Source organism: Solanum pennellii, chromosome 7, assembly GCF_001406875.1.
Source record: "Solanum pennellii chromosome 7, SPENNV200".
NCBI classification, from domain to species: domain Eukaryota; kingdom Viridiplantae; phylum Streptophyta; class Magnoliopsida; order Solanales; family Solanaceae; genus Solanum; species Solanum pennellii.
The window spans coordinates 25,585,592-25,597,742 of record NC_028643.1 but is presented as its reverse complement, the minus strand read 5'-3'; the positions used below and the strand labels follow the sequence as shown (position 1 = coordinate 25,597,742).

Sequence of the window (12,151 nt, the reverse complement as noted above, 5' to 3'; positions counted from 1 at the left end):
TTTGAGATTTTGATCCTCTTAGGCCGAGAGCTCCTCTTTCTAGACTTAGATTATTTTTCAGTCTTTTTATTCTTCTTGCTCTGTAGTTCAATAACTCCTTTGGTCATATTATTTACTTACAAGTGCAATGATTAATTGTAGTCCCATACCCATAATGAATCTATTTAAGTAATCGAAGGACTAAGAAATGATTTCCCTACTTTATAGTTAGTCATTCTTTACAATATATATTCCATACTTTTCATAAGCAATTATCTATTGATCATGCCATTAATTTCATTACTTTCATGTATATATTATACATTTTCATATACATGAGACGTTGGAATCGTTTATGTAGCATAAGACATCTCAAGTGATGGCCCAACATATGGGACCTCAACCAGAGGACCTTCTTTAGCAAACACAGAGTCTGCTTCATTCGTTCATTCGTACTTCACATTATTCATTTCATTCACTCGGAGGCTGATGTAAACACGAGCTATACCTATGATGAAGTTTAAGACTCTCATTGGGATCATGAAGTGCAATGACAAAGAATGACCTAATGTCATTACTTGAATCTTATTTCACCTCCTGATTGTCTTGCACAAACACCTTCGGTATCGTTCATTTCATTATCTTTCATACATTAAGGAACTCCAACCTTAACCGACATAGATCATGTTAGCATCATGAAATCTAGTGTCTACCCCACACTGAAAAAAGGTGGAATCACCGGCCAAAGTGACCCAAAACATGCAAGCGTACATGGTAGTTGAACCCCGCCAGATCCCTACATTGGCAGTATAGGTTCTAAGGCTAGTCAATATAAGGAGACCCACACCCGACATGCCGGACAGTCTCATCTCATGAGAGTTACGTGAACCTTCGCCCTTCCCGAAAGAAGGCATCAACGCTCATAGCTAGTCTATCAGTGCTCAATATAAAGTTCCATTTAATTCAACTCATACGTTATGGAAAATGACATCTAGTATGAGGACATCATACCTCAATAGATGATTTCTCATCTCATTATTAGTATTAAGTATACATCAGTCTCAATACTTTCATTAGAGTGTACATAGAGACTAGTCTCTTCATTAGCTTTGTACTCTCATAGGTGAGTACGTTTTGGTAACATTTACTTACACTATTGATGACTTTTCATCCTTGTCTTTACATTGCTTAAATGTGAATTTTCCTTACATGACATCATTGGTGTTAATGAGACTTGTCCCACACATTCTAACACTTCTATTCATAAGTATTTTTAACATAATAGCTTAGGTCTAAGTGAGGCTTGTCTCACTTATTTTAACACCTAATTTTTGTGACTTTCTTAACATACAAATCTTTAGTTATATTATTACTCACGTTACTTTCTTAATTAGAACTTCACACAATGAATTACATATGTTCATAGTTCATTTGGTTAGGGCATGTTGGGACTTGTCCCAATGATTGACAAGCCTTTGGATATGGATTCATGAAATTATCTTAGATGTTCTTATATTGTCATTTCAACACTTTGGTTATATATGATTGGCACAAAATTAGTATTGGCTTAGAAAATTTGAAAACTGACTTCATAGCAAATTTATTGGCACAAGCCAAAATTACACTCATTCATGTTTAGTTTTGTATACCTTAGCCATTAGCTAATCTTTTAATTATTTAAAGATAACATTATAGACATTTTCATTTATCACTCTTAGACGATGTATTGTTGTTAGCCATTTTATTGGCATAAGGAAGGCAATTCATTCAAGTATAATTTCATGGAATCATTAGCAAATTCTATTACATATTTTTAAAATAATGTTGTAGACAAATTTATTGGCATAAGCAAAATTTTCACTACACTTGAACATTTAATCTTTAATTAACTTACAAGAACAATTCAATGCTTGGTTTGGCCAAGCTATGAAGTTATTTTGGCATTATAGATTCATGAACTAGCTTTGATTTTTTATGAAAGTTACAGCTTCTTATTAAATGCTATTACGTTAACAAGTTCGTGTGGATAGGTTATGTTGGGACTTGTCCTATTGATTGTCATACCCTATGTTATGAGTTCATTGATGTAGAGATTGGTATTACATTGTTAGTATAACTTCACATATTTTGGGAGATAATATTTTGGACATAGTTTTGCTGGCTATTTTTTGGTATAAACCAAACTTTCACATATGGTCGTCATTTAAAATTCATTTGTTCTAAGCCAACCTTTTTACATTCAATTAACTTATATTTATCATTCAATTCACAGCCTATAAAAGTAGACTCAACTTCATAAACAGGTTATAACAACTTCATCTTTCTCGAACACTAAAATCAGTTAGAACCACATACCAAAAACATGTTCAAGATTAAATGTATATACTTAAAGAATCGAAAACAAGGATAACTAGAGAGATGGACGTTCAAAAATATCATTGGGAAACAACCCTAGTATCGAAATTCATGAGTTTGAAACGTTTGAAAAAAGCTACTTGAAGAAAGAATTCCTTGAGAGAAAACCAATACCTTAAGTATAAGTTAATATATGAAGACCACCTTGAATGAACCTTGAATAAACCTCGAAGAAACATTGAAAATCATCTAAGATATTTTCTATTTTTTTTCTTGTGTTTTGTTCACTGTTTTTCTCACACTTGTTTTCTGGTTTTAGTCGTGTATTTGTTTGAGTTTGAATGTGGTTTTTAGTTTTATGAACTTATATTTACTTATTAATCTTAGGGTTTAATAAGTTAATTAAATTAATTAATTAACTAATTACTAAAAAAACCTCCTAAGTTGACTAAACATAGGAGAACAGAACACTTAAACAAATATAGAAATTGGTGTTGACTATGGTTTTGGTCAAAATTTTTACTTTATATTAATCAATTAAATACTTAATTTGATTCATTTAGGTACCTAGGGGAAGTACTAAAGTACCCTCAAGTCATTGGAACCAAAATTAACCCTTTTGGATCATCCTAGGTTAAGTACTAGGATGTTTCTTGAGTTGTACTAGGTTAGTGTAAGAATTTCGGTTTGACACCTTTAATTTAATAAATTAAATGGCTAATTTAATCAATTAAATGACGTAGGGTAATTACTAAACTACCCTTAAGTCGTTATAACCATAACAAATCCTTTGAACCATCCTAGGTTAGGTAGTAGGTTGTCTTTTTCTTGTTTTAACCGAAATCTGGCAATTGTTTTGTGATTTCGGTTTTGCCCCTTTAAATTAATTAATTAATTTTCTAAATTAATTAATTTAGTATCCTAGGGTAATTACTAAAGTAACCTTAAGTCGTTAGGATCTTAAATAACTTTCTGGACAATCCTAGGTTAGGTACTAGGTTTTCCCTTTCTTGTCATAACCGAAATAAAAAAAAAACTTTTTATTTTCGGTTTTATCCCTTTAAATTGATTAATTAATTCTCTAAATTGAATAATTATGTAAACTAGGGGAATTACTAAAGTATCCCTAAGTTGTTACGATCATAACTATCCTTTTAGACATTACTAGGTTAGTTACTAGGTTGTCTCTTTAAGAAGTACTAGGTTAGTGTCAACCCAGTTTTGGTCCTAGGTTGTCGGGTGCACTAATGGATCCAATTCGGTTAGTCCTAGGATATTTATCTATTTGGGGAAGTAGGTTAGAGTCTTATATTTGTTAGGAAGTTAGGCCCCACATGAAGTGGTCCCTTATGCACATTTTTGTCCCCTTAATTACGCCAGCCGAATTTGGTAAGGGTGGTCCCCTCCTTTGGTGCTTCTTCACATGTCTTGCACATGTACTTGACCATGGGTTGGTTTTACTTTCCTAACTATCTTTTAATTTATGGTTCGTCTGGGAATGTCTACTTATTGTCCCCAGGACCCTCACTATGTTCTTGGGCACTGCTTAATTTACATGATCATTTTAAATGGTCATGTGGAATGGTACTAGGCTTGACACTTGGATGCCTTGTACTTTGTGTGAAACTATTGATAATGAATTTTATTTAAGCTTAGGGTCTTCATTGCAGGTACATTTATTGAACATCAATCTTGGATTTAGGTATGACAACCCAAAAAGTATATTTCTTATTCGTATATAGAAAATTGGCTAATATCCCTTAGCCAATTTTTCTATACTATGCCCAATATTTCTCAATATTGGGTATTGGGGTGCTTATGTACCCCTAATAGACTATCCTAAGGGTATACTGGATTTTCATTAGGCATATGATTTTCAAGAATGTTACACTCTCTCTCACTCTCACTCTAGTAGTCACAATTGTTGAGTAATTTTTCTGAAAAATCTGCAGTAATTTTTTGTATATAAATGAGTATCCATTGTCACGCTTCCTCATCTTCGAGCAAAGGTTCTCTCTAAAATAAAAAATCCTTATTTTACTCATTATTTCTGCTAGTGTTTCTATTTGCAATCAAACAAGTTTTTTATTTTGCGATGATTTATATTTCTTTTGCTTGAATAATATTGAGTGCACAAGTAAAATAAAATTTTTAGGGTGTGTTTGGTATGGATGAATTTAAAACTTTTTCAAGTTTTTGTTGGTGAAAAATATTTTTTATAGAAAAATCAAGTACTGAAAACCATGAAAATTACTTCCCTCAGAGTAGTTCAAATTATCCAAACCATAGTGGGGTGATTTATCAGTCAAAGGGAGTGACATCATTGGTCAAACATCAAATGAAATGATACTAAGTGAATTAATCCCAAATTTTGTGATAGAGTTTTCCGGTACTTGTGTTGATTTTGTCCAATATAACACAAGGAAGGAAATCTTATAGACCAAAGGGTAAACAATGTTTGAAATAAATGTATAGCCAAAATAAAGGGATTGTTTAATGAATGATGTAGGAAAGGGTGGTGACCATGTATTATTGTGTTAAATATTGGAAGAATAAAAAAATAGGTGGATGGAAGAAAACCATACACTTTATCTGGACTTCAATAGTAAAAATGAGTTTATGAGTGCAACTACTAAGCAAACATCTGATTTGATCATTCACTTATTGAGGTACAAAAAAGTGCGGTTGTCTTGGGCGCTAGAGCAAGAACAATATACAGCTAGAGGTGGTCTTCTTGCTGATGATATGGAGATGGGGACAATTATTCAACCCATGACTCTTGTGCTTGCTTTACGCGAAATAGGGCAAGTAATTTATGATTCCAATTTGCTCTCACATTCCCCTTATGTTCTCCAAGCACTGAGAGGAACCCTTGGTATATGTCCTGTTGTTGCTTTGATTCAATGGGTCATTGAGATTGACCGATTTACCACTATAGGGCGCAACAAAGTTCTTGTTTACCATGGTTCAAACTGGGATAAAGATATCGACAGATTAGCATAGTATGATTTTGTTATCACTACATACTCCACAGTGGAGACTGAGTAGGAAAAATATCATGATTTTGCACTCAATGAAGTTGAATCAGATAATTTTTGATGAGGTAATTATTGTCTAACTCGACCCACATATTTTGTTTTGCTTGATATGCTTTACTCAAGCCACGAGTCTATCTAAAAGAGCCTCTCTACCTTCACAAGGTAGGGGTAAGGTTGTATACACATGACTAACCACTTCACAATGACAAGGTAGCTAGGGGTATGGTTGTTCAAAGTTCACATTTGTTGGTTTCCTTATATATTGTTTGTGTTTGATGAAAACCCTTAATCCATATTTTCTAACAGATTGTACTTTTGTTGCTTAAACCCATTGTGTGAAAGATATGTGCAGCAACACTACAAGAGTTATTCTTGCGGTAGAATCTTCTTTTAAGTGGGCCTTAAATGGTACTCCCCTCCATAACCATGTAGGAGAAATGTTCTTCATTTGTAAGTTTTTAGTGATTAATGTTCTTTTGTGGCTAACATAATTAACATCTTCATTTTCTTAAATAAATACATCCTTACTTCTAGACAGGTCCGTTTCTTGCGAATTAATCCTTACTCGTACTACTTCATTCAAGATTGTTATTGCCAAGCTCTCGACCATAGGTAGACTTAAAATTTATTATTTATCTTTGCACCTAACTTTGTTGGAGAGAGAAAAATATAGCTGAAAACTTGTTTTATTTGGTCATTTGCACCAGAGATTTTGTTGTTATTTTTTCTTCCTTGAGTTTTGATATATTTTTCACCTTTTTGAAATAATTCGTTTATTCCCTTTTGTGTATGTTTTTTTTTTTTAGATCATTCATATACCCATTTTGCCACCAAAAATCTAATCGGCACTTTTCCTAGTGGAATAGAGTAAGTCATCAAATTGATATACTTATTTTGGTGATTCATGTTATTTGTGATTAACAAAATGTTGTTTTTGGCACGGAGACATTGATACATCTTATGTTTCTAGTATATTGTCTCATCTTGGCCATTTTGTTGCTCTCCATTATCTAGTTATGCTTATTTCATATTGAATTTGTTTTAACGACATAAATCATGGTATTATTCTTTTATGTTGTTTTTTTATGGTCTTTGGATTACATTCTTGCATGATATATTTTTTATTTGTTTTCCATGTGTTAAGTTATCGTGATTAAAAACACCTTTTTCGTGGAAAATGCTCAAAGCTTGCTTTTTGACCTTGTAAAATACTAAATAATGAGAGCCAGAATAAACTGTAAATTATTCTTTTTCTTATCACTATATTGTTTCTTCCTAATGTATTTCGGTGCAGAGACATTCAAGATGGTATTTTGATGAATAACTATTCTGACATTTTTTTTTAACTACTCACACTCATGAGACAGGTATGGAGATCTTGCTCCCAATATAAATTCTCTTAATTATATATTGATACCTACTTGTATTGTTGTTTTAGTTGTGAATAATAGTTTGTGTTATAGGTTCATTGTTAACCTTCAAACTATGAATCGAATATAAGTTTTTTTCTTAAGAAGATATATATTAGTACTTCTACATTAATTGAGGTTAAATGATTGAAGGATTGAAATGAAATTATTGATGTTGTCAATGGTTTTATTATATCAGTATTGCATAACAAAGAGATAATAATTTTGTGCTTCATAATTTCTTGGATTTCTTTTTCCTTAGATATCCGCCCTCAAGCCCTTTTTTCTGTAAACCTTTTCATTGTATGTTTTTCCTTAACCACTTATATTTTTTGTTCAGTAATTTTCTACCTTGGTTTTTTCTTGATCGATTTTGTACTAGCATTCTTTCAAATTAATTAATATTTTTTTCTTCATTTATTTTTGTAGTATTTATTTTTTGGACTGTATTATATATTACTTGTGCGATTATACTAGGTATAATATTATTTTGTTACTGTAATATTTATTGTTATTTTTTCTATATGATAAAGTGTAATATCTACCCATGAGAACCCTCTACCAAGGCATCGGACAGTGATCCTTTCCTATTTCCTTTGTCAATCGAATCGACATGTCTTATGATTTGGTGGTTGAGTTAGTTCTCATCCATATGTTTTTTGCAGATGTATTTACATCAACATATCACATTGAATTTAAGTTGGCGTAAAAGTTGATACAATATTTTGATACCAAAATAGAAGTACCTATTTTATATTTTTATTTTTAATTCCATGAATAAAGAAGTACGACGCAAGAAAAAAACAAGAATTGACTTCATTAGTGTCTTGTGTCATCAACTTATTTGTTCTTTTTAGCATGACTTGGCTCGTTTCTTGGATCTTTGGAATTTCATTAACAATTTTATCTCCTTAAAGAAATAGATAGTTCAAAATTCTGTGACTTCCTATAATATATTCATGGTTCTACCTAAAAAGTAATAACTAGAAATGCTTTACTTATATTTGATTGATTTTATTTTTGACCTGACCACAGGCACTTAATCATCCCTACCCTGTGGAGCACTCAAGTGCTGCTGGGGATAGAAGTGGAAGCACAAGTAATGTTGACCAATCATGCGGTTTATGTAACAATCTTAGAGAAGATCCATTGTGAGTTTCATCCTCTTCCCCTTCAATAAAATTGGATTTTATTGAATTCATATTTGCCGTACATTAATATTTTGTATAATTAAAGTGGATATTTCAAATCATAACAGGCCATATTTCCCCACATTTACACCTATGATGTCTTTTGAAAGGATATTTTGAATAGGTTTTTCAATCTTACTTTAAGTGCATGAGCTTCTGCAAATTCTTTTTCAAAACTATTCGAAAGAGCTCAATATTTTCTTTTAGGAATGTTTTTTAACATCTAAAAGGACTTCCATGTAAGTTGTGGACTTGATGATTTAAATTATCGCACCTCATTTCTTGAAAACTTAAGAAATATGCTATGATTATTGCAGGTTACTTCTTGCAAACATGTCTTTTTTCAAGTCATGTCTGATATGTTTTGTTGCAGTTATGGGATAAATTTCATGTCCTTCTAGTTCTAAGTCATTTACTGTGGATTTCACTGCAAATAATCACAAAAGTAGAGCAAAAATCAAAGGTTTTAGGTCTTCAAGTATACTGAACAACATACATGTTGATAATTTGAAGACAAGCACAAAAATAGAAGCTTTGGTATACGATTAATTTTCAATCAATTATTATATCTTATTTTTTTTCTCATAATGAGTGCAAGAGGCTTCAATATTATGTCCTAAACATGTATAATCCTATTCTTGTGAATATATCTGTTATGGTAGTAAGAGCGTTCTCATTTCATGTTTTATTTGTTGAAGAGAGAAGAAACAAGGTTCAGGATTGAATGAGATGGTTCTGCAAAGGCAATTGTCTTCAGCCAATTCACGTCATTTTTTAATCTGATACACTATTCTATACAAAAGGTAAAACATATTTTCTTTATCCCTTCGTGCCAACCCTATTGTTGCCATCAATTGTAACAACAAAACACATGTCTGTGCATTTGGTAGTCGGGCATCAGTTGTATACAATTAGATGGATCCATGTCTATCACTGCAAGAGATTCTGCAATGACAAAATTTAAAAACGATCCAAGTTGCACTATTTTCTTATGATTGTGAAAGCCGCATGTCTTTCCCTGAATGTTAGAGCTGAATCACATGTAAGACTTTCCTTTCATCTCTTTGTCAATGCATGTTCTACATTCCTTGATGTGCCACTCTAGTATGGCCCTCTGCTAGGTTTTCTTGATAGATCCTTGGTGGAATGCTGTTGTTAAGAGGCTAGCCAAGATATAATCCATCGAATACGGCGTATAAGTCAGCCAAGTGCGTGCTTTTGTTTCTTCAACCAACTATACCAATGAATTAATTTTTATTTCTAACTAGGTAAATTACCCGTGCTTCAGACGGTATTGAATTACTTTATTAAGCTTAGATATTATCATTGAATAAAATTAGTATTTTTAATACATAATTGGCAAAAACATTTTATCTTTAGGAAAAAGGTTGCTCAGAAATCTTTAACTGCTATACTTTTTAAAATTTTATTTTTGTTATACAAAATTTATGAGTCATAGATTGATATGATGTATGAGATAGAAGTTAAGAAAATATCTTTGGAATTAGTTTGTCAGATGTAAAGGGAAATTTTAAATTGTAAGAAATTATAATGAACAATAATAAACGTTAAAAAAGAGACCAAAAACCATTGAACAACGACACTCCCAAGTAAAGTTGAAAATCAAGCCCATTCAAGATATGTAACTAAATTCAATGGACGATCATGGAATCATTTCTTTTGAACCTCAATCAATCTCTTTTTTGTTATTGTATGTCATATCAACTATATGTTTAAAATGACCCTAAAATTGTTATTATCATAATTACTTTTTGTCATTTTTTCAAAATAGTCATTGCTGTTTTTAAGATTTCATATCACCGGCCCCAACTTATTTGGATTAAGCATAGTTATTGTTATGGTTATAGTATGTAGTTACAAAAAACTACTGCAATTATTTGCTAGCAGTAGGTGACATCTGAATGTTCATAAGGAATATGGTAAAAAAAAATTTTGACACATAACATATTAAAATCTCACAACATAATTTTGTGAGCATTTGAACAGACAAATATAAAAAAATAATAATAAAAAGACCTTATTTTCCTAATAATCAAGAATATAATATTTTGGGGTTTTTCAAAGTTTACAATTCATAAATTTAATTGAATTGAAATAATTAAAAAGAAAAAGTTATTTCTTCTGTATCAAAATTTAAAAACTTTCTCAAAAGAATGAGTTATTACTACATCAATTATGATCTTTCATGATAATTGATAGCTTAATTATCTTTAAATATGTGTTTTCAGACGCTATTGATATTGTGTTTAAATGTACCTAAAGTCGATAGAAACATTGAATTAAATGGCAACTAATTAATGTTGGTGAATGTTGTAGCACTCTTTGTGAATATGCGTATTTATTGCCGATAAAAATTGTTTTTGTTATACTTAATTTTAGACATTTTTTAGTTTTTACCAAAACTTAATATCTTATTAGTCTTAAAACGAAGAAAAGAACAAATATGATAAATCAGTAAACTTGCAATAAAAAATATAGCTATACAAATATTCTAGAAATAGTGCAATGACATACAAAATGTTTGTTCATAAAAAAAGAATCAATATAATATACTAACTGTGGCAAGCAAGAGAGCAACAACTTTGGTTATTTTTAACAAACTTCATCATTGATTCCGTATTAGTTATCAAATATTTGTTGTTGTCTTCTATCAAATATAGCACAACCCACAAGCGATTTTCTCAAAAACAATATGAAGAGAACCTGTAGAAAGCAACAAAAGAGAAGATATATTTTCAATCTTCGTCAGTTGAATTTTGAACATAATTGAAAAAAAGTCACCAAAATAGCAAAAAGAAATTGCAATAGATACATGCATCACTATGATTTAAAGTAAAAAAATTAAACTTCATGAAATAAAAAGAAGAAAACTTTGAGAAATGAAATACACTTTATAAGAAGCTTAATTGATGTATTTGAATTCGGAAAAAAAAATAATAGATAATTACAATAGAAATAAAAGATTTGTTTACTTAAAAAACAAATATAATGAATTCAACCATCAACAATTCTACAGTGTATGAGTTGTGTACTAAGAGGTCCAAGAGTAGTAATGTAGCATTCCAATTGAAATCAATTTCCTTTGTTTATATGAAGAAGCCTGTAGAAAGGGACAAAAGAGAAGATCAAATTTCAATCATCCTTGCAGAAATTTTAACTGAGTTAAAAAAAGATCACCATAATAAAAAAAAGAAATTATCATAGTTAGATCAATCCCTATGACTTATAGTAATGTTTAAGCTACATGAAAACTTTCAAGAATGAAAAAACTTCATAGAAAACTCAATTAATCCATTTGAATTTGACTATCCTATAGTGGGGAAAAAACCTACAAATTATAGTGGCAAGAAATTCCTTTATTTATAGAAACATAGGATAGTGTGAAACAAATATTTATTGTGTCTTATTTGAAAGATCACAACAATTTGAAAAACTCACAACCCTTTATAAAGGTCACAACCTTTCGTAGAAGTATGAGTTTTTCTCAAAAAACACAACTCTTCATAAAAGTCACAACTTTTCAAAAAATCCACAACTTTCCATAATTGAGACAACTTTTCAAAAAAGTCATACTTTTTCATAAAGTGGCAACTTTTCGTGAAAATGGAAGGGTAGTTTTTGAAATGAATAAATTTATAAGGGAATTATGGTTTCTAGTGGCGCCACGTAGGCGGGCCTAGGGTTTTCTTTTATGTAAATGTATGATTTCTTGGATCATCAGATTTATGATTAAGAATACAATCATGGAAAGGATCTTAGTGTTGCAAGAGAAGAAGAAATTACTTTTTCAAGGGTATGTTTTCGGCTAGTTCATTGTACTAGTTGCATGTGAGTTCAGAGAAAATAATTTGGCGACTTGAAACTTTGAGTAATTTGTATGTGTTTCATTAAAGAAATGATTTGAGTATATGTAACGACCCGTTTAGTCGTTTTGAGCAGCAGATTTTATTTCTGGAAAAACTGTGTGAGTCGACGGAACCCACGACGGACCGTCATGGACACGACGGGCCGTCGAGGGTGTCTCGTTCCAAAAGACTTAGACTTCTGAAATTTGGGTACTGAAATCGATTCTCTGAACTTGGCGACGGACCTGAAAGACGAACCGTCGTGGGCACGACGGACCGTCGCAGGTTCTCGTTTCAAAACACTTAGAAATTCT

At 31.3% G+C, this 12,151-nt stretch overlaps 1 pseudogene; it reads left to right on the top strand.

The window, feature by feature from the left end:
- Positions 1-4,902: 4,902 nt before the first annotated feature.
- Positions 4,903-12,151, top strand: part of LOC107024935 — a 35,911-nt pseudogene continuing 28,662 nt past the window's right edge.